We start from the raw sequence: 22,486 nt of genomic DNA on the forward strand, positions 1-22,486 counted from the left end.
TGAAAGGCTCGAACCTGTGATGAATAAATCAAGTACATAATGCAACCTGAAGAACAATTCTTTGAAGCGGAAAAATAAAGTTTCATCTGACATCGTTTGAAGGGAGCAGTAGACAACACCAAAATTGAAGCGTTTGTGAGTCTGGTTCTAGGAAGTAAGAGATCATGATAGCAAGAACATTGAGAAGCAATCACGCTTGAAACAATTACGACAACAGTATAGAACAGAGGCTTGAAAATAGAGAATTGCTCTTGTGCATACATTTAGGCTTAGCACAGATATCTTGTTGGAAAGCTTCAACAAATCTTGGAAACATTATTGGATATCATGATGCCTATTTGAAATCATCATGAGGTAACTTTGCAGACTCTGTCAGGGAAATATGAAGAGTTGTGAAGACTCCTTCATATGAAGACAAACTGTCATTGATGTAGTAGTGAAGGTGTATATAGACAAAATTCAGTGAAGAAGATGTTGGGAGCAGAGAATTACTATCAAACATATCTAGACAAAATATAGCAGTGGGTTGGAGCCCAGAGGGTTGGTGCCCTGAAGGTTGGAGCCTCAAACAAACAAGGTTGGTGCCTTGATAAGATAGGTTTGGAGCCCTTGGGGTTGGTGCCTCAGAATTGGAAGAATTGGTGTCCTTGGGGTTGGTGCTTCTAAACACAAGGTTGGTGCCTTGAAAAGATAGGGTTGGTACCCTAGAGGTTGGAGCCTCACAAAAGACCAAGTTGGTTCTTGGAAACATATTGGAGCCTTATATATATTGTACCAGATTTATTGTAAAGATTATATTAATAAAAGCATTTATTCCTATTGTTCATTTTATGTTCTAAATATAAATGATTTAACTAGTAAAAATAACAAATTAAAAGGAAACCTGATTCACCCCCCCCCCAGTATTTCCAACAGAACAATTCTTGTATGATACAAATGACAAGACCTCCTTTCTATATATAGGAGTCTATGGGGTCACAATATAATGAGAGCCAACATAACAATAATAATGTAAGGGCACAACAATAACAATAGTAGGCTTCTATGGACCACAATAATAACAATATGGGGAAAACATGGGCACAACAATAACAATAAGGGGTACAATGACAATAATAATAAGGGAATACACTAGTATTATAAGGACCTAACAAAGTCCATATCGTTATTAGGATCTTCATTACGACAAAGCCTTGTATTTAATGGTGTTTCGATATCTTGAATATACGAAGTAAAAAAGGGAGAGGAGAAAACTTCAAAATGCACATGTTAACTTCAGTTGTATTTCAAATCTCTTAAACAAGGAACAACCTCTCTTGTTCTCAATAAGTCACAATGCCTCTTCCACCCGTACTACAAATATTCAATAAATTCTTCAAGACTACCTTTAAGGAAATAAAATAAAGGTTGAAGAAGAGAAAGGCTTCCTCCACAATGAGGTGATGCAAACAACTTCATCGCAGTATTAAACAGGTCTGCTGGAAACAAAGTGATGCTTTCATCTCCTTGAGGTGACTATGTTGGGTTACTGAATAGGCTCGCTCACACTTGAGTAACATGAGGGAATGTGTTTAAATCATATTATCAAAAGCTTGGTATACTTGTCATTCTTCCCCACTAACAAAACACTTGAGGTGTGACTAGACTTATGTTGATGTGTTTCAAGCTAAGAAAAAAATAGAAGAGGCTATTCCTCTAATCGAGATAAGTGATGTTTAGGTTAACTTATTACTTGATGTTCACATATTAAATATATTGGTAATTATGTTTTAATATGCTTATTTAATTTTTCATACAATCAGCTACAAGAAAATATTTTTGATCTCCATGAATGTACAAAACTAAGTCACCCCCGCCCTCTCAATTTAGTCAAGTTTTCATCAAAATATACTCACCTCATTCAATAGATGATTTTGGGGACCAAAATCCTCCCAAGATGGGGGTGTATGATCTAGATTGGATGAGTATCTTCTTTTTCATGCATCTTGATGCTTTCAAAGTAGAAAAAGTGGAGGAATCAATGCACAAGACCATTTTTTCCAGCAGTCTTAGTTTGGAAAGTTTCAAGTCAAAAACATCAAGAGTCATTTTGAGGCCTTAAATGAACATATTTTGCATTCTCGGCCTTACTATGGAATATGTAAATGTATATGTAATAGGATCATCCTAATAATGAAGGGATTGCATGTGTAATGTGTGGATTGGTGTATATAGTGATGAAGTATTCATTATGGATCGTATGGATGTTATTTCGATGTATGAATCTATTTGAGGTATTTTGAGGAATTTCTGATATTATTATCTATATTTGGTTTGTCATTAATGCTCACATTGTTGTACATTGTGTGAACTATTGAATTTGATGTATTTGGGTTATAACATTTGGTATGAGAGTATATAATCCTAGGGTTTTTATACTTTGAATGAATCACTTTTACATTTTCATTACATTTTTTCTGGGATACTTCAAATGGTGAAATTTTTGGCATATTTAGGAGAAATATCAAGAAAAAATTGGTTAAAATTTAATATTTACTGTACTTTCAGAGATATATTTTGTGGATGTTAGGATTTGTGATTCATTAATAATGACAACGGAATGTTTCTCCTCCAAAAAAAAAAGTAATAATGACAACAAAATGCTTCTCCTCGGAGAAATATATGGCGGGGAAACTGCTTTACTACACCTGCGGTAGTCTTTCAACCGCTTATAGCGAGGTGCGGCACTACCAATCGTTTTCTTTTCACCAATACTTACAATTGTAGACTATGCCTAACATTCCACTTATCCTACTTATTTTGTGTTTCGCAACCAAGTATTATTAATGTGTGTTCCTTTATACAAGTGAAATCCCATAACATTCACATAACAGCATTATACAAGAGAAATGCACAACAATATAAAGGGAGGGGAAACTCCCTGCAATATGAGTCTGCCCGAATCAATATATTTAATCTTCTTTTACAAGTACAAGTTAAATCTTGGGAAACCCCAAATTTACACTTAGCCAATTTCAACTTCGGCAAACTCGATGCCCAGCTCATCAGCACCTCCGCATGGTCGCTGCATGACTCACCAACCCTTCGTTCACCTCGTTGCACGATCATCTTGTTTGCCCAACTTGGGCGCGTCTCGTCATAACCAAGTCGCCACACATGGGCGCCTCCGCACGAGTCACACCTTCATTCATAATCTCAACACTTCACCATTTCCTCTGTTTCGTCGTGCACAGCGCACCCTACCTGGATCGCCCGTCCGCACGATTCTTCATTCCGGTGTGCACAACACTCCCTCGCCCGTCCGCATGTCTACCCGTTCACCCAACTTCGTTCACCCGAGTCGCCACACACCTTCACCCGAGTCACCACACACCTTCACCCGAGTCACCACACAACTTCACTCGTTTCGTCTGAACGACCTCACCCGGGTCGCCACACGACTTCGCCCGGGTCGCCCGAACGACCTCACTCGGGTCGCCACACGACCTCGCCCAGGTCGCCCGAATGACCTCGCCCAATTTCTTCCTGAACGACCTTCCTGAACGACTTTTCTGAACGACCTTCTCGAACGACTTCTCGAACGACTATCCAAACGACTATCCCGAACGATTGTCAGAACGACTTTCCCAAACGACTGTCCGAACGATTCTCCCAAACGACTTTCCCGAACGACTATCCGAACAACTTTCCCGAATGACTGTCCGAACGATTTTATCGAATGACTGTCCGAACGATTTTCCCGAATGACTGTCCGAACTACTTTTCTAAACGAGTTTACACCCGAGTTCCGCCCATCGTGCGGGCTCATCCACGTACTACAGAACTCCTTATTCGAACTCATCTTGATCAAATGATGGTCATTTGCCTCCAAACGACCTCCAATATATACGTGCGAGTGGCGGGTTATGTCACCCGGCCGACCCACACCAAATGCCCAAGCCGACTCATTCAACATGTGTTGTCTCACCCAAGAGGAGGGTCGGCCTGCCCAACTCGTCCAACACCTTATAAACTCGTTTGTTGGCTCATTTCATTTCATATTTTGCATGCACTTCGCACGGTGGAGTTTCCCTGCCTGTCGCATAGACCGCAGGTCCTAACATCCTCCCCCACTGAAAGTCATTGTCGTCCTCAACAATATCTCATCCCGGTAATCATCTATCACCAAGATCACCATACCAAGGTATACACCCCATCGTTATGTCATACATCAGAAATCATCTCAATCCATGATCATCAACCACCCTATCACAATCTCCATATGCTGCTCCCCATCGTGGAAGGCTGGTCCCCCCATCTCAAGCTACATGCTTCCTGCAACATATTGTGTCAACCTCATCATGTATCGTCCTCATCCTATAATCTTTCTGTCAAGATACACCACCTGATACGAACATTTGTCTGCACAAATTCCAACTCATGCAGATTCAACTCATGTTGTCACACCTCTGCACATTGGTACCCCTCATGACTCGAACTAATTGGGTAGCTAATCCAACCATATACCCAAACCACAAGAATTCACATCCTTATGCCACCATAAGTCTTTCCCTGACTTCTGCTACATCTTGAACTCATCAAGAATCTATCTAATTCCCATGCTCAGGTCCATGGAATCTCCATCCCATCTGCAACATGTCCAAGCCATGGCCTTGTTGCATAAGAGTGTACAACCTCTCCACCAGCTCATATGTCTTCATGTCACAACAGCATCTGCACAACATCTTTTGCTTCAGCACTCCCCATAGAATGTCCATGAATGACACCTCTATACATGCTCCTACCTAATGTCCCTACATAGCTGTCATGCTCCATATCTCCAACCTAATGTCCATGACTCTAGTTGTCTATGATGTCCAACCCATGTAGACTCCATCCCAACATCTGGCCATCTGCATCCAAGTCTGCAATCTATCATAAAGAAGCCTCCTCCCAAGGCCCCTTGCTAAGTTGGTGTAGCCCCTTCCAAACAAGGTCCCTACACCAACCCATCTCCAAGGTTTTCTATAGAGAAAGGAGGGCCAGGAAGTTTCCTCCCTGAATCTCATCCACCCATGTATCGGATTGATGTTGTGTCTTCAAGTATCTGTGCACAGCCTCAATCTCCTCACATGTACACCCAAGCTCCCCAATCTTGTCCTTCATCAACTGAAAGTCATATATGCCCATTGCATACCTGCAAAAGTCCACTATACCAGCCGGATCTCTACCTCCATAATCTTCTCCAACCACTGCCTCTGAAGTAGTACTCAGAATTCCTTCTTTCGCAACTCCATTGTGAAGATCATAACTTTATTTTACATCAGACTCTATATAGTGAGATAAAGTAAAGATAAATAAATTACTTTTTGGTATGAGGGATATATGTAATTCATTCATTGAGAAGAGATCTAATACCTAAAGTGTGTCAGAAATGTGTAATGTAACATAATGTAATGTAAACATTAACTTAGTGAAAATAAAATAAAAATAATCCTATAAAAATCAAATTTAAAATAAATAAATATATATATATATATATATATATATATACATATATTACCCATGGTATTCATGAGGAATATAAGATATTTTAGGTGGAAATTAAACTAGCCTAGATCCATCTTAGTTTGATGTTATATTTTGATACATAATTAGCTATAGAAAACAATGGTGTTGAATCCGTGTAACCTATAAAGGTAAAACTTTTTTATTGATATGTTCATGCTCAGTGTTTGTCTCGATATGTTCAAGGGTGAGGGAAATATTAGGAAAAATGTAATTATTATATTTTATTTAATATTTTTGCCAATCTCCATCCACTTTTTACTATGTTATATTGGGTAAAATATAATATTATAATATTACATTTTATCTAATATTTCCCCTCAACTCACCCACTTCTTATTGTAATTCTTCTTTATATTTGAAGTTTGAAAGTAAACAAACTCAACTATTAAATTAGTAGAAGTGAGGGAAATATTGAGTAAAATGTAATATTTAGGCTAAGGTGTTAGGTAAAATATAATAATATTACATTTTAATTAGTATTTCCCCCCACGAGTGGCCACTTCTTATTGGGTAGGAGTGGCAATAAATATTGTAATATTATATATTATCCAAGATTTCCCCTCACCCAATTCATTTTTTAATTAAAAAAAATATTTATATTTGAGGTTCATAAGTAGACTTAACTCCTATATAAACATTTGATCCCAGTATGGTAGAGATGTTGTAATCTTTAACATTCTCACTTGGTAAAAATAAAATAAAAAAATATAAATTAATTGTATTCATAATTATAATTATAATTAAACCAACCTAGATCTACCCTAACTCTAGTAAGTACCGAGAGGGATCAAATTTCTTGAGATGAAAACCTCTTTTAAAGTGAAAAGATATTTTATCCCTCTCTGCGCTTGGTAGATCCAAAGGTGAGATGAATCTAGGTTGGTTGATATTGCAATCATAAAATAAACTAGTGGAAGGAGAGAGTGTAGCTTGCATATATTATGTATAGTAACTTGCAAGTTCCTTAAGATCCCTAGGTTGAAAATTAGATGCACATTATTTTAATTATCTTTCTGAAGTAATTAAGAAGGTGATTAAAAGACCCACCACCCTTACTTTCCCTCATGGAACCCCCTACCATCCATCTCTCACTAAGATAAAGATAAACCTTGTTGAATCTTTCCCCTACCATATACCTTTCTATGTCACAATCACCTAGGAATTCCTCCTTCTTTAGTCTTATTGGTATACTTAAGGTTTCCCAAGTGACTCTAACGTAAATGACTAGAAGACAATGCGAGGAAGAAACCACAAGTGTCAAACATGGAGAGTATAAGAATTATTGTTTCCTACCCACCTTTTTTAATAGTATGAAAGGAAAAAAATGTGTCATCTCTCATCCTTTTCATGATCACCTTTTCTCATTAATAGTTGAACTCAACCCATTTTAGATTGTTGAAAGATCGGGGGAGCCTCTTTTATTAAGTTTTTCTTAACCAGTTTTCATAATAGAATTTAAGCTTTAATAAGATAAATAAGGCTCTAACTTTGGTAGACATGCAATGCTCTAATGTAATTGTGCATTGCTTGTAATATTGTGAATTGCGAAATTAATGGAAAATCATGAAACTTTGTAGAAAAGTATTCCTTAATATGTGTTTGTTTATGTTATGAGTACAAAAAAATCAATTCTCTTATCATCTTATGTTAATGAGCCAAACTCACATTACACAAACCATGTAACACACAATTAGGCCCATTAAGTATTCTAAAATTTTATACATGTGCACTATTTACAAGATATCAATTGATAGCGCATGACCTTATAAATCGGAAAGTTTATGTGTATGATATTCTAAATTGGAACTATTTTAATGAATTTATTGGTACAAGTTGATTATCTTATATTTACACATCAAATCCCTTACTTTAATAATCACAAGTACCTAGAATGTGATATTGAAACATATAAGCATCATGCAAAACAACCGCATGCAAGTTAATATGTTAGCAAAAGTAAAATTAAAGGTGAGGATGGTAGTATATACTCATGCATTTAGTTTTTCATTAAGGGTACTATCATTCAAGCTCATTCATGGTTCAATAAATTTATCATCATCTTCAATAGGGTAATCATTGATGGTTACAGTGTAATGAATAATCTTTACTAGTATTATTTGTCCCTTCCATAAGGTAGTAGGACCTATAGTAATCAATAAAATGATTAGTATTAATTGCGACACGGGAATTAAAAATCAAACCTAAACATTGAAGGAAAATGTTATAATATATTTCCTCTGTTGTATTAAATCTTGGGAATGTTTTTTGGTAGCAATGAACAATTTTAAAATAATATTTGGCCTCTTCCCGAGGCAGAGATGCGCAAAATTAGGACTAAAAGGCATATCTGTGAGGAAATTGTTTTCATAATGAAGAATTGCTAGCATCCTCTAGAATTACTTTCTTAACAATAATTTTTTAGTCTAATAGAAACACTTGGTATTGACATTTTTTTGGTATTGTTAATGAGTCTTGCCACAATTCCCTAAACCATTTGCTACAGAAAATTGCCCAATTGCTCTACCTTCCACCTTGTTGATCATTTATGCTTGCTTTATGTGCTTTCCCTTTGGTTTTTAGATTTGGTTAACTTTGATTATGCTCCTTTCTCAAATGTTATTCTTCACTTGACGGTCAGGTTGTCTATGAAATTGAGGAGATGGCAACTAAAAGCAGTGTGAGAACAAGCATCTATAAAATTGAGGAGATGGAAAGTCGAAGCAGCATAAGCATGGGAATTCAAACATGCAAAACTTATAGGATCATCTAATATTCTAATTCCATTTAATCGTGTTGATATGCTTGGACTTGGGAAATCTTACATGGCATAAAAAAGAGGAATTCCCTTTAGAGTCTACTAATTGGTGCTCGGTGATCTTTTAACAATGAATGATACATGTGACGTAAGGTAGAGATGATTTCATGACTATCTGTGAGTACCCATTTTTCGTGACTATTTGTTACTATTTGTTCATACCATAATATTGAATGATCTTGGTTGGTTAATTTTTGAGGAGGAGAAAATAGGTTTTCCTAGACTAAAGCTAGAAGAGCTGGAGCCTACTTCCTAAATGGGAGAGAAGTACAAATTGATAGTTACAGAGGTAGGAATAATGTCGTATCCCTTCTAAAATTTTATGAGTAGAGAAAGTGTGTAGTGCCACAACACCACTCCCTTCCACAAATACCTCAACAACTCCACAAGGCAAGGCAAGCTTATATCCCCCAACATAAGTTACAAATAAAAGAAGTTGTTATGGATCTCATCAATATCTATTTGTTGAAAAAGTGAAGATAATGAATGTATGGAAACATGTCACTTTATGTTGATATTTCAATTAGAAAGTTATTACTTTCTATTGTTTCTTATCTATGAATTCTATAATTTTCATTTAAAATTAATACCTTGACTTTATGCTTTGGGATAAATACATTTTCTTTCCTAACCATGGCGACCATGGCTATTTTCTATGTTGGGTGAGAGGGTAGCCATAACATTGTTGTGCATGGCATGGTGTTGCCTATATTTTTCTAAATAATGTTATTATGAGTGTGATAAAATGCAAAACACTATGATATATAGATTATGCTTAATATCTTTGTTGTACAATTTCTACTTGAAGTGTAAATTATTATAAGCAATATATATAAATGTACAGAAATTAATATTTTATTAAAATATAAAACAAACCATTTTCTAAATTTAAGAATCAAAGTTCAATATCTTTGTTGTACAATTTATATTTGAAATGTAAATTATTATACACAATATATAGAAATATACAAAATTTAATTTTTTATTAAAATATAAAACAAACCATTTTCTAAATTTAAGAATCAATAACTTCATGGTAAAAAACGTTATCGAGGAAATAAAGAAACGCTTGAAAAAATCGTAACTAAAGATACACCTAAGAAATTAATTCCACTTAAAGCAAAAGAAACTACATATTATTTCCACATAGAGCAAAAAAAATCACTATTTTTTTTATTATGGAAATGATAATAATGAGAATGGTATATGATAGGGGTTTCTGTAAATCACATCATTAACCATTTGTGGACAAATGATAGGGGTTGACACAGAAACCTCTATCATATACTTATTATGGATCACAAAAGCCTCAATTCAACAATAACAATGGTGTTGTGTGGAACTCATATACCCCTCGTAATAAACGGAATGCTTCTACTCCGAGAAAGTAATAATGACAACAGAATAGCATTATTTAAAATTACATTTAAAAGCAAGCAGATAATGACCAAAGTCGGCTCTTCAATATTTTTTGGTATATACACTAAGGGACATTGCTATAAATATCAACTAAGAAAAGATTGATTTTTTACAAAAAAGTGAAGCGAAAAAAGAGTTTTGTTTCGGTCAATTCCGCGAGGCTACGAAAATAAAAATTCTCAGACTCTAATCTGCTCAATCTCCACCAATATGGCGTTTTACGATGATAACGAGATATATGACAGTGAAAGTGATGAAATGGAAAACGAAGGGGTTGATGAAGATGAAGAATTGAGATATGAAAGCATGGTGGAAATAGCACACAGTCGTCATGATGACAATAAAAGACGTATAAAATATATGGTTTTAAGTCTGAACAACATTCGTAAGCGTCAGCACAATGCTACCAAAAGCATTTCCACTATGTTGGTTGTCTCTGAAGCCAAGGCAGCTACTCTTTTACGTCACTTCAATTGGAATTCTATTAATGCCAACGATCAATGGTTTGCAGGTGAAGAGAAAGTGAGGAATGGTGTGGTCCTATTGTTGCAGCCCGAAGATAAACATGAGACCAAAGAAGAAGAAACGGAGGAGTTAACTACCTGTCCGATATGTTTCTATGATTCCATGATCAGAGACATGAAGGCGCTCAAGTACTGCGACTATTTATTTTTCCAAGATTGTTGGCGAAATTTTATTCACACATCAATAAATCATGGTGGTGCAGGATGCCTCAACTTACGATGTCCACATCAAGGTCCACGATGTTGTCCCATTGTGAGTGAAGACATGGATTTTTCTGAGGAATATAAGAACAAATATAGAACCTATCTTGTGAGGTCATATGTTGAACAAAACAGTATGGGTAAATGTTGCCCACTGTTAGAATTAATGGAGAATAGGCTCTTAATGTTACGTAGTTGTGATTTTCCTTTTTCTTAGATATTCAGTTCCTATTACTCGGGGATATGATTTGTTTCCCTAACAAATTGTATCTATTTATTATTGGAGATTAATGTGAAGTTGTGTGGCGTTTTGCTTGACGTAGCTCCTGGTGATCCGCACCTGTGAGCTCCTCTTGTTTGGTTTCTCATTTCATGTCTTCCCTGCGCTACTCTTGACATGGTATCAAAGCTCAGGGTTGTTAATCCTGTAATCTGAGCTAAGGGAGCGACTGAAGCAGAGTCGTCACGAGGTTTGGGTGGAAAAGTGTGATGAGCACATTGTAACACTTTCATCATTCTCATTTTGGAAAGTCGGCGTGAGATTTGGGTGGAACGTCACGACTCCGAGTTGTATAGCTGCGAAGAGTTTCGCGACTTCCTGGTAGATAAGGGCGTCAATCTCTTTTTTGTGGTCAGCTGCATATTTGTCCTATATGCATGTTTCCAAGGAGGATTCAGTGGTGCGGTGACTATTGGATGCCGAAGAGGTGTGGAGGCGGGTTCTCTTACCAAGAAGTTGTGTGGTTGAGATAGCCTTCAAACATCCGCTCCTCCCACAACTTTGAGAATTTGATCAGTGTGGAATACCATCGGCAGCATGGTGACATGTGCTAGATCCTGCTTGGATCTGGTGTGGGTTTCCATGTGAAGGCAGCTTTCTAATGTGTTGAGGTCTGCGTGGAGGCGTGCATGAAAGCTAAGGAGACTGGACTTGCCCGGAAGCTGTGAGGAGGAGGTCAAGGAGGCCATTTTTTTGTTGTGTTGATCAGAGCATGTTTTTTACTTGTTATGGTTGATGGTGTTGATAGTGAATAAGCCATCGAGCCAGTGTTCCTTTGGAGCTCTGTCGTCTAAGAGGAGGAGGTCACGAATAGGATTGCGTGAGATTCATGTAGAAGAAACCGGTGAGAACGGCCACAGAGGCCACATGGAGGAGTCGTCCGCAAAGAGGAGGTCTTAATCCTGTACGTTGTTGTAGATTTGATGACCTTGTATATCCAATGGATATCGGGTCATAAAGTGATCGGACGTTAATCTCAAAATGGACCCGAACTTTTATAGATCAAGGATTTATAATCCTTATCAGCTCCGTAAGGGTAGTTAAGTGTCGTGAAAGTTCCCTGGCCGATATCGTTGTGAACCATTGGATCCAGTGCACCTTGATCAATTGATGGAGGATCAATGATTAGGTTTTTTGATCAGGTAGATCAACAACCGTCGGATTAATGATGAGATCAATGGTGGAGAATTAATCCGATAAGACTTGGGACTGAGTGGACCCGAGAAGTTTATGGACATGGGTTTATTTTATTTGGGGTCCGGTCTTGTGCATTCAGGTGGGACCAGCGTTCATTTGCGGGATTAATGGAATAACTTCATTTTTTCATGAATTTATGATTGCGATTAAAGGTGATGATGTGGCATGTGGGACCTCCATATGGGTAACGTATCTCGGGCATCTATCACAGAGAAGAGGTAACAGTTCACAACTCGTGAACTTGAAGGAATAGAGTAAGTCGGAAGGTCAAGTGAATGAAAGAAGAAGTCGAAAGGTCGAGAAGCCAAAGGTCTGGCAGGCGATGAACGTACAAAAGAAGCCAAAGATCAAGTGAGAGAGATGTAAGTAGAAGGACAGAAGTAAGTCGTAGGTCCAACAGGAAAGAAGGAAGCTGAAGGTCCAACAGGACAGAAGGAAGCCAAAGGTCCAGCAAGACAGATGTAAGCCAAAGGTCCAGTAGGACAGGAGGAAGCTGAAGGATGAGGCAATTCTGTTGATTGGGTTAATCTTTGAAAGGCTCAGACCTGTGATGAATAAATCAAGTACATAACGTAACCTAAATAAAAATTCTATGAAGGGGAAAAGTAAATTTTCATCTGACATCGTTTGAAGGTAGCAGTGGTCAGCACCATCATTGAAGTGTTTGTGAGTCTGGTTCTGGGAAGTAAGAGATCATGATAGCTACAACAGTGAGAAGCGGTCACGCTTGAAACAGTTACCAAAACAGTAAAGAACAGAGGCTTGAAAACAGAGAATTTCTTTTGTGCATACATTGAGGCTTAGAGCAGATATCTTGTTGGAAAGCTTCAACAAATCTTGGAAACATTATTGGAGATCATGATTCCTATTTGAAATCATCATGAGGTAACTTTGTAGACTCTACTATGGCAATATGAAGAGTTGTGAAGACTCAAGACAGGTTGTCATCGATCTAGCAGTGAAGGTGTAGATAGACAAAATTCAGTGAAGAAGATGTTGGGAGCAGAGAATTACTATCAAACATATCTAGACAAAATATAGTAGTGGGTCAGAGCCCAGAGGGTTGGTTCCCTGAAGGTTGGAGCCTCAAAAAAATATGGTTGGTTCCTTGACAAGATATGGTTTTTGGGTTGTGTTATATTCTTTCCATGAGTAGCCCACATAGTTAACCGTGGGGTTAGAAGGGAGGCAGAGCCTCCCCTTCATTGCGCTAATTGCGTAGCGGTGGGAGTCACAGGGGGTTTGAGGGGTGCAGGTAGCCCCACTCTATGGGGTCCAGGGTAGCGCCCCAAAAAATTTTGGTTTTGGAACCTATGTTAAAACTTAGGTTGGGCGGACCCACCTATGGTTTTGTGCATGATTTTCGCACATGTTTTTGGATGAGATGGTTTTCGGTCCATGGTTTTGGACGCGATGGTTTTCAGTCCATGGTATTGGATGCTTCGGCATGTATAAATATGTATTATAATATTGAAAGGAACATAATGAAAAATCAAGCTGGTAGTCCCAGTTTTGGGATCCAGGGGAAAATCTTTGTGTATATGTGTTTTATGTGTTATGCTCTCGCATTGTTTATTTTATGTGTTCTACAATTCGTATGCAGGTAATTTATGTACAGGGTTAAAACCTACATTTGGTATCAGAGTTGTTTTGGCTTCAAGGGGACGCCTTTGTTGCTCAGGGGTTTCGCTCGGGCCTGTGGTAGACCCTGTTTAGTAGGAGATCTACGAGATCGATTCTGGTGGTGAAAGAAGATGGCGAGCAGTGGAAAGATAGAGATCGGAAAATTTAATGGTCAGAGTTTTGAGTTGTGGAAACTCAAGATGGAGGATTTGTTGGTGGATAAAGATCATTGGATCACGTTAGATCCAGGTACTAAACCAACAAGGGTGTCTGATGAAGAATGGAAGAAGTTGGATCGGAAGGCAAAGAGCACAATACGATTGTGTGTCTCAGATTCAATATTGCTTAATGTATCAGGGAAAGCTACGGCGAAGACTTTGTGGGACAAGTTAGGGACTTTGTACCAATCTAAGCCTCTGTTGAATAAACTGTTCCTGCGGAAAAAGTTGTATAACCTGAGGATGATAGATGGAGACTCAGTGACAGAGCATCTGAACGAATTTAATACTGTGGTAAGTCAGTTAGCATCTGTTGATATTAAAATTTCAAATGAAGATAAGTGCATCAATTTGTTGTGTTCTCTACCAGATTTGTGGGATATTCTGGTTATTGCAATAGGTAGTAATGCAACTGCCTTTCACTTTGATGAAATAGTCTCATCCTTGCTGACGGAGGAGATGAGATGGAAAAATATGGAGAGCTAGAATGGTGATGCCTTGTCTGTATGAGGACGGTCCTAGAACATAAACAAAAATAAGTCATCAAGTGGGAGATCTAAATCTAGAGGGAGATCTAAATCTCCAAGAAAACATGTAAAGGTGGTGGGCTAGAAATGCGAAAAGGAAGGGCACTACAAAAGGGACTGTAAATCTAAAGCTCCTAATAAAGAAAATGGATCTGATGATGCTCCTTCTGTAGAGGCCAAAACCACCTCAGATGAAGGTGGGGATGTGTATTTGGCTTCTTCAATTACACATGTAGATCATGAGGCATGGTTGATTGACTCAGGTGCATCCTTTCACTTCACTCCCCATAGAGAGTGGTTCTGCGAGTATGAGAAATATGATGGTGGTGATGTCTTCTTAGGGGATGATAGGAAGGCTAGAATCACTGGTTGTGCAAAAGTAAAGTTGAAGTTGCAAGGTGTAAGGGTTAGAACACTCCAGGTGTTCTGCATATTCCTGAATTGGCCAGAAATCTGATTTTTGTAAGCAAGTTGGATGATGCAAGTGTAAAAAAAGTGTTCGAGAAAGATACCTACAAGATGGTTCGGGGAGGAATGGTATTGATGCGGGGAGTTCGGATTGGAACTCTATACAAGCTACAAGGTAGCATGGTTGTTGATGGGTGCAACAGTTCTGTGGTTCCTGAAAGTGGAGCAGAAAATCTAGTGGTCTCTGGAGAGAAGACTATGTTTTGGCATCAAAGGCTTGGACATATTGGAGAGAAGGGCCTTTGAATACTTCATGGTAAAGGTATGGTAGAAGGTATGAGTAATATCTCTTTGGATTTTGGTTTCTGTGAAAATTGTGTATATGGGAAGCAAAATCAGGTGAGTTTCCCCTCTGGTGGTAAGAGGGAAAAACATATATTAGAGCTTGTGCATAGTGATGTGTTTGGACCTGTGAAGGTTCAATCACTGGGTAAGTCTATGTACTATGTATCATTTATAGATGACTTCTCAAGGAATACATGGATATATTTCCTTAAGAAGAAATCTAAATTCTTTGACAGGTTTAAATAATTCAAGGCTCTGGTGGAAAACCAAACAGAGAAGAAGATAAAGGTGTTGAGGACAGATAATGGTGGAGAGTTTTGTAGTAAGGAATTTGAAGAATTCTGTAAGAAGTGTGGTATAGCATGGCAAAAGACTACTCCATATACACCTCAGCAAAATGGAGTTGCAGAAAGAATGAAAAAGATGTTGATGGAAAGGGAAAGAAGCATGCTCAGTGGTGTCAGGTTACGACAAGAATTATGGGCAAAGGCGGTGGAGACAGTGTGTTACCTGGTCAACAGATCACCTTCATCAGCGTTGGAGGATAAAACCCCACAATAGGTATGGACTAGTAAGAAACCCTCTCTTTCACATTTGAGGGTATTTGGATGTGATGCATATATACGTGTTCCAAAGGAGAAACGAACCAAGTTGGATAGTAAATCTGAAAAGTGCATCTTTACTGGGTATAAGGATGGCTTAAAGGGTTATAAGCTTTGGAACCCAATAATAAGGAAGGTTGTGTACAGCCAAGATGTGGTGTTCAAAGAGGTGAAAGATGTTATTAAACATGAATTCCAACCAAAGGAACCTGAGAAGATAGAGTTTGAGCTAAAGGAGGAAGAATCAGACTCTACAGCAGAGGAGGAATCAAAAGATGAAGAGCCACAAACTTCGGGTGTAAGAAGATCAGTTCGAGAAAGAAGGCAGCCAGAAAGGTATAGTCCATCTACTTTCTGTTTAAATTTTGCTTTATCTATTAATGATGATGATCCCAGAACTGTGAAGGAAGCAGTAGATTCGGAGGATGGAAAACTCTGGAAAGAGAACATGGTTGATGAAATGGCATCTTTGCACGAAAATGAGGCTTGGGATCTGGTGGAGTTGTCGGCTGGAAGGAAACCCATTGGCAGCAAATCGGTGTTCAAGAAGAAGAAAAATGTAGAAGTAAAGGTGGAGAAATACAAATCTCGGTTGGTAGAAAAAATTTATTCCCAGGTGTCGGGAATTGATTTTGGTGATATTTTTTCTCCTATTGCCAAGGTAACTTCCATTAGATTACTTTTATCTGTTGTTGCTACTTTTGATTTTGAGGTAGAACAGATGGATGTGAAGACAGAATTTCTTCATGGGGATCTGGAAGAGGAAATCTACATGAAGCAACCTGAAGGCTTTGCGGTGAAGGGTAAGAAAGAACTGGTATGCAAGTTAAAGAAGTCTTTGTATGGGTTAAAACAGTCACCAAGGATGTGGTATTAGAAATTTGATACATTTATACGGGAACTTGGCTTCACCAAAAGAAAATCATATCACTATGTGTAATTTAAATTTATTGGTGACCATGTTATTTATTTGGTCTTATATGTGGATGATATGTTGCTTGTTGGAAATGAAAAAGAAGTTACCCAAGATTTGAAGACCCAATTGTCCTCCAAATTCCACATGAAAGATCTTGGTGCTGCAAACTATATTTTGGGCATGGAAATTAAAAGAGATCAGGCAAAGAGGAAGCTCTAGTTAAACCAGAGGAAGTATGTCGAGATAGTACTGCAGAGATTTAATATGCAGCATAGTAAACCGGTGAAGGTTCCTGTTCCTATAGGTGTAAAGTTATCTGCTGAACAGTGTCCCAAGACACAAAAAGAGGAAGAGGACATGTCCTGTGTTCCATATGCAACTGCAGTTGGTAGCCTGATGTATGCAATGGTCTGTACTAGACCAAACATTGCACACGTAGTGGGAGTATTGAGCAGGTTTATGTCAAAACCAGGAAAGGAGCATTGGACAGCAGTGAAGCGAGTTTCCAGGTATTTGTGTGGCACTAGTGCTTATGGTTTGTGCTACCAAGGAAGACCAAGGTTGGATAGAGTGTTGGATATTCGTGGCTTTATTGATGCATACTGGGTTGGAGATCTGGATCAGAGAAGATCTACAAGTGGGTATGTGTTTAACCTATTTGGAGGTGCAGTCAGTTGGATGAGTAAGAAACAATCTGTAGTGGCACTATCAACTACAGAGCCAGAATACATGGCAGCCACTCATGCAAGCATGGAAGCATTTTGGTTGCAGAGATTGTGATCAAATATGGGGTTAGTACAGGGAGCTATAAGGATAGATTGTGACAGCTAAAGTGCAATTTTATTGGAAAAGAACCCTACATATCATTCAAGACAAATGACATTGATGTTCAGTATCACTTTGTGAGGGATATGATAGAAGACAAAAAGGTGTTGCTGGTAAAGATGGACACTTTGAAGAATAATGCAGATGCATTGACAAAATCTATGAGCTCTGAGAATTTCTCTTGGTGTAGAGAAGGGCTAGATAAATGACTAAGCTCTCTTGTGGGCCCCTGTGGAAAGAAAACAACAAGTGTGATAATGTTGGGTTGTGTTATATTCTTTCCACAACTAGCCCACATAGTTAACCGGGGGTTAGAAGGGGGGTGAAGCCTCCCCTTTGTTGCACCGATTGCATAGTGGTGGGAGTCACACGGGGTTTGAGGGTGCAGGTAACCCCACTCTATGGGGAAAATTTTGGTTTTGGACCCTATGTTAGCTTGGGCGGACCCACCTATGGTTTTGTGCATGATTTTTGCACTGTTTTTGGACGCGATGGTTTTTGGTCCATGGTTTTGGACGCGATGGTTTTCAATCCATGGTATTGGATGCTTCGGCATGTATAAATATGTATTATAACATTGAAAGGAACATAATGAAAAATCAAGCTCGTAGTCCCAGTTTTGGGATCCAGGGGAAAATCTCTATGTATATGTGTTTTATATGTTATGCTCTCGCATTGTTTATTTTATGTATTCTAGAATTCGTATGCAGGTAATTTCTATACGAGGTTAAAACCTACAAGGGTTGGAGCCCTTGGGGTTGGTGCCTCAGAATTGGAAGGATTGGTTTCCTTGGAGTTGATGCTCCTAAACACAAGGTTGGTGCCTTGAGAAGATAGGGTTGGTACCCTAGAGGTTGGAGCCTCACAAAAGACCAAGTTGGTGCTTGGAAACATATTGGAGCCTTGTATATATTGTACCAGATTTATTGTAAATATTATATTAATAAAAGCATTAATTCCTATTGTTCATTTTGCATTCTAAATATAAATGATTTAACTGGTAAAAATAACAAATGAAAAGGAATATTGATTCACCCCCCCACCTCAGTATTTCCAACAGAACAATTCTTGTATGATACAAATGACAAGACCTCCTTTCTATATATAGGAGTCTAAGGGGTCACAATATAATGAGAGCCAGCATAACAATAATAATGTAAGGGCACAACAATAACAATAGTGGGCTTCTATGGGGCACAATAATAACAATATGGGGACAACATGGGCACAACAATAATAATAAGGGAATACACTAGTATTATAGGGACCTAACAAATCCCATATCTTTATTAGGATCTTCATTCCGAAAAAGCCTTGTATTTAATGGTGTTTCGATATCTTGAATATACGAAGTAAAAAAGGGAGAGGAGAAAACTTCAAAATGCACATGTTAACTTCAGTTGTATTTCAAATCACTTAAAAAAGGAACAACCTCTCTTGTTCTCAATAACTCACGATGCCTCTTCCACTGATACTACAAATATTCAATAAATGCTTCAAGCATACCTTTAAGGAAATAAAATAAAGGTTGAAGAAGAGAAAGGCTTCCTCCACAAGGAGGTCATGCAAACAACTTCATCATGGTATTAAACAGGTTTGCTGGCAATGAAGATTTGCTTGCATCTCCTTGAGGTGACTATGTTGGGTTACTAAATAGGCTCGCTCACAGCGGAGTAACACGAGGGAATGTGTTTAACTCATATTATCAAAATCTTGGTATACTTGTTATCCTTCTCCCCTAACAAAAAACTTGAGGTGTGACTAGACTTATGTTAATATGTTTCAAGCTAAGAAAAAATAGAAGAGGCTATACCTTTAATCGAGATAAGTGATGTTTAGGTTAACTTATTACTTGATGTTCGCATATTAAATCTATTGGTAATTATGTTTCAGTATGCTCATTTAATTTTTCAGACAATCAGCTACAAGAAAATACTTTTGATGTCCATGAATGTACGAAACTGAGCCACCCCTGCCCTCTCAGTTTAGTCAAGCTTTCATCAAAATATACTCACCTCATTCATTAGATGCTTTTGGGGACCAAAATCCTCCCAAAATGGGGGTGTATGATCTGGATTCGATGAGTATCTTCTTTTTCATCCATCTTGATGCTTTCAAAGTAGAAAAGGTGGAGGAATCAATGCACAAGACCATTTTTTCTAGCAGTCCTAGTTTGGAAAATTTCAAGTCAAAAACATCAAGAGTCATTTTCAGGCCTTAAATGAACATATTTTGTATTCTCGGCCTTACTATGGAATATGTAAATGTATATGTGATAGGATCATCCTAATAATGAAGGGATTGCATGTGTAATATGTGGATTGGTGTATATAGTGATGATGTATTCATATGGATGGTATGGATGTTATTTTGATGTATGAATCTATTTGAGGTATTTTGAGGCAATTCTACTATTATTATCTATATTTGGGTTGTCATTAATGCTCACATTGTTGTACATGGTGTGAACTATTGAATTTTATGTATTTGGGTTATAACATTTGGTATGAGAGAATATAATCCTAGGGTTTTTATACTTTGAATGAATCACTTTTACATTTTCATTACATTTTTTTCTAGGATACTTCAAATGGTGAAATTTTTGGCATATTTAGGAGAAATATCAAGAAAAAATTGGTTAAAAATTAATATTTTAATTCACTGTACTTTTAGAGATATATTTTGTGGATGTTAAGATTTGTGATTCATTAATAATGACAACGGAATGTTTCTCCTCAAAAAAAAAAAAAAAAGTAATAATGACAACAGAATGCTTCTCCTCGGAGAAATATATGGCGGGGAAACTGCTTTACTTTAGGTTGTAAGCATTATTTTAAATTACATTTAAAAGCAAGCAGATAATCACCAAAGTCGGCTCTTGAAAGGTTTTCGGTATCCACGCCAAGTGACATGAGTATAAATATAAGCTAAGCAAAGATTGATTTAGTACAAGAAGGTAAGTAGACAGAGTTTCTTGACAACATTGCGGTTCAGAGCATTTTGTTTCTGTGGATTCCGCGTTTTGTTTCTATGGATTCCACAAGGCCCGAAAAAAAAAAGACTCAAACTCTGATCTACTCGAACTCGACCAATATGGCTTTATACGATGAAATGTCCGATAATGAGATATATGACAACAAAAGCGATGAAAGGGAAAGCAACGAAAGCGAAACTAAGATGAAGAATTGAGATATGAAAGCATGGTGGAAAGTGGTCGTCATGATGACAATAAAAGACGTATGAAATATACGGTTCATGAGCACCAGCACAATGCTACCACAAGCGTTTCCACTATGTTGGTTGTCTCGGAAGCCGAGGCAGTTATTCTCTTGTGTCATTTCAATTGGAATTCTATTAATGCCAACGATCAATGGTTTGTAGATGAGGAGAAAGTGAGAAATGTTGTGGGCCTATTGTTGCAGCCGGACGATAAACATGAGACCAAAGAAGAAAAAATGGAGGAGTTAACTACCTGTCCAATATGTTTCTATGATTTCAAGATCAGTGACATGAAGTCACTCAAGTACTGCGACCATTTATTTTGCCAAGATTGTTGGCAAAATTTTATTCACACATCAATAAATCATGATTGATGATGAATTTTTCTCATATTTTTTCGTATTTTTGTTGGTTCCAGCGGATTAAGGATCTTGGACGTTTGTGGCAACCCAATCCTTTTGATTGATTATCCAGTCAATATTATTGTCTTTTATTAATATTTGATTATTATTTATTTTAATAAAATGTGATGATTTATATTTATATTTAATGTGTGATTTTACCTAGGGTTAATCTTTGTTTTTAGTGGAATCTCATAACGGAAAGCAAAGAGCTTAACTTGGAGTTTAAATTGTAATGCAAGGTTCGATTTCCATGAAGATTTACTTATGATGTATCTATTGTTTATATGTGGACTTGTTTTGTTATGTGCGATTTGTGTATATATAAGTGGATTAAATCATATCTCCATGTTTAAGCAGTTCTTTTCGGTGCAAGTAACCTCGAAGATTAATTTTTATTTTCTCTATCATATTGCTCATGTATATCTTTGTTCAGACATAATAAGGATCTTGGTTTATGGCACCCAAATCCTCGTCATTGATTACTAGTTCAATATTATTATATGTTTGTAATATTTATTTTAATAAGAAGTCGTGATTTATATTTATATTTTATGTGTGATTTCATTTATGGAGGTTATATTAAATGGTCTTATGGCATGCACGTATAAGTTTAATAAATTACATTATATCTTTTTCAATTTAATGTTTAAAGGGGTTGGATTCTATAGTGGGAAGCAACAAGTTCTTCATAGTTAGGTAAGGTTCAATTCTGGCTTAGCTTTCATGTATTTATTCAACATGTTTTAGAACCTAGAGAGATTAGATAAAAATTGGTTTGTAATGCTTGCATAGATAATTGGATTAAATCTCATTCCAGTGTCCTCTTAAAACAACTCTTCGAGTGTAGAATGGCTAGTAATTTGGTTTTTTGTTAATCCACTCCTTCTATAAAGGTCAACCACATAATTTAATTACATTTTTCCATGGAAACGGTGTATATGGGCACCTAGAAATTTCACATGTTCAAACCTTGACTATGCATATATTGGCACCTAAAGATTTTATTGCAATTGTGCTTTTTTTTAAACAACCATTTCATAATACATAGAATAGTATCATGCTCACCTCTGCTCAAATATAGTTGGGTTGTTTTTTCCTACTTACATCTAAGCACGAAACATAACTTGAATAAGCCAAAGGAGTTTGTTTTGTCTTCACAAAGTAATTGAACATTGTCACCTCCACTACTTGGGGAGGCCCACTTTCACATTTTCCTTCACCTCTAACTTTCATTGGAAAGCTTCACAAAGGAAGGCCCAATGTATACAAAGTAAAGAAATGTAGTTACAAATATACTTACAGAAATGGCTAAAAAACCTCTTGTTGATATTTCCATTTACTAGTATCTAAACACTATGTAGATGGCTATGTTACTCTCAACTCTATGCAAATAGACAATTCACCCCGTATGTT

The sequence above is a fragment of the Pinus tabuliformis genome, chromosome 4_2 (assembly GCF_031772625.1).
Source record: "Pinus tabuliformis cultivar Carrire ecotype Pingquan chromosome 4_2, CPIR1, whole genome shotgun sequence".
Lineage (NCBI taxonomy): Eukaryota > Viridiplantae > Streptophyta > Pinopsida > Pinales > Pinaceae > Pinus > Pinus tabuliformis.